General features: G+C 39.4%; 1 non-coding gene across 1 annotated transcript; it reads left to right on the forward strand.

The window, feature by feature from the left end:
- Window positions 1-283: 283 nt before the first annotated feature.
- LOC113300732 lies at window positions 284-388 on the forward strand. Its single transcript, XR_003335910.1, has one exon. It is a non-coding gene; the product is annotated as a small nucleolar RNA R71 (small nucleolar RNA).
- Window positions 389-2,581: the final 2,193 nt, after the last annotated feature.

Below are 2,581 nucleotides of genomic sequence, written 5' to 3' on the forward strand. Positions count from 1 at the left end.
AGAACTTGGTATCACCGCGGCTGCAACTTGTTGCATCATAGCTGTCATGTTACCCCTTTGTTGACGAAGTTTCTCCACCTCGCTCATTTCATTTACTCTCCTAAGAAGCACATCTGAACCACGACTCAAGAATTGTTGGGAGTTTGCTGCCATGTTTTCAATCAATTCTCTAGCTTGTGCCACCGTTTTGCTCACTAGTGCACCACCACCCGCAACGTCAAGAAGATTCCTATCGCTTGATTGGAGTCCTTCATAGAAGTATTAGATAATCATCGCGTCGCTGAATTGATGGTGAGGGCATCTTGCCACCAATCTCTTGTATCGTTCCCAACATTCATATAAAGATTCTCCCACATTTTGCTTCAACCCGCAAATCTCCTTGCAAATTTGAGTAGCCTTTGATGCAGTAAAATACCTCTCTAAAAAGAGTTTCTTCAACCCATTTCATGTTATGATACTTCCGGAAGGTAAATAACACAACCAATCCTTAGCACTATCTATCAACGAGAATCGAAAAACTTTCAACATTGCACCATCCGCTGGAAACATGGTCGTGACAATGGTGTGGAAGTCCATAAGATGCTTGTTTGGGTCTTCATTCACCATGCCATGGAACTTTGGTAATTCTCTAAGCAACCCCGGCTTGATCTCGAAAGTAGAGTTTGTTTGAATACATCCTTGTTGTGTATCCAAAAGATTCATCTTCATTCACAAACATGCTTTTTAACAATAACTAGAATTGATATTTAATCTCTCTTTTATCAAACGCCATAAGATACCTTGATCGCAAGTATATCCCGCAAATCTCCTCTTGTCATCAACAAACACATTAAAAGATTCGAATATGAATTCTATCTTAGAGAACAACCTAACGTGTAAAATCACTAATCAAGTTTAATTCCCTGGATGCATTAAGTTCTATGAAATCAGGCCAATCAAAGCAATCGAACGTGTAAAAGCACTAATCCGATTTAACAAAGTTTATGACTCACTTGTGACTACTAGGATGTATCACTACAAGCAATAATCACAATTATGCTACTTGTAATCAGGAATCTATCATTTTTGCGTCTAATAAATCCTAATCTAGCAATAGAGATGAAAACAAACTCGATTGATTCTAGACTCAACCAAACAAACATTCAAATCATGTAACTATATCATCACTGAATCATAAACGATAATATGGAGACAAAACTAACTTATTGAACAAAAACCCATGTTTGGAAATCCAACTAATCCATAACCAATGATAAAATAAAATACTCATGTTAAAGGAGTTCATCACAAAAAGAAAAAGAAAAACTTTCATGTTTCTAAACCCTCATCTCAACTCTATCAGTAGCACCACCATCTCTGCGATTTACGCTTCAAACCACATCGACTTCTCCACTGTTTTTATGAATTCACACAAACCCCATCTCTTAATTCCTCTATTCAACTCAAACACAGCAAAACCCTAACCTGATGGTGAATACTGGTAGTGATTTCATATCTTCTTTCTTTGATTCTCTAATTCAAACTAAAGCCAACTCTTCCCTGACAGCATCAGCAGTATCAATTCAGCTCAAATCCTAAACTTCCATCTCTGCGATTTACTACTGAGAAATTGAGGAAGAATCAAATGATAAACTGATTACCCCATTTTAGGTTTTGTTGTAATAAATCTAGAATGACTAAAAACACCCATGGTTGTTTTTAACAATTATCCATAGACTCCAATTGGGTGCCCCCTATCCTTGACTGTGATCCAGACGACATTTGGCTCTGAAATGACCTCTTGCCCTTCTTTTTCCAAATGAACGTTCTTCCTTGAGCAGCAGCCGCCTCTCATTTCTCAGACCTACTTATTCTCTCTTCAATTTCTATTCATCACTAAAGTTGTCATGCTTTTCAGACAGAAATTTGCATCACTAAAGCCGACATACTTTTCAGACAGAGATGAAGAAATAAAAGCAAATAATGAGAAATGGTTTCGCCCAACAGCGGTTGCACCTTTCGGCCCTTTAAGCAACATTTCTTCTTCTTTTATTTCCAAATGACTCCAAAGTACCTAAATACTCAAAAGCAAGCATAAGATACATAATTTACAAGAAAATTAACAAAGAAAGCATAAATACTAGATATAAAATTAGGTGGTTTAGACACCTATCAAACAATCAACGGCTGCCCTTCCATCTGAGATGCAGATCTCAGCCGTCCAAGTCCGCCACCTAACACATGGCAACTTCCGGCCCAAGTCTAAACATCACGGTTTTGCCAAAACCCTAATTTTGGCCGCGCCTAAAATATGCCAAAGCCATGCCGGCCCTACCACATGCCGCTGGCTTCCAAAAGAAGGGTTGCAACAATCAACGGCCACCCTTCCTCCTGAGATGCAAATCTCAGCGGTACTAACTTTTCACCAAACGATTTGTGGCAATCTCTTGGCCACGATGCCAAAATCCTAATTTGGCCGTGCCAAGAGCATGTGCGCGCTGCAACCAGGCCGCTGGTTGCCAGGCGAAGGGTTGCAACAATCAAAAGCTGCCCTTCCTCCTGAGATACGAATCTCATCCATACAAACTTGCCAGTAAACGAT

This window comes from Papaver somniferum, chromosome 7, assembly GCF_003573695.1.
Source record: "Papaver somniferum cultivar HN1 chromosome 7, ASM357369v1, whole genome shotgun sequence".
In the NCBI taxonomy this organism is placed as follows: Eukaryota; Viridiplantae; Streptophyta; class Magnoliopsida; order Ranunculales; family Papaveraceae; genus Papaver; species Papaver somniferum.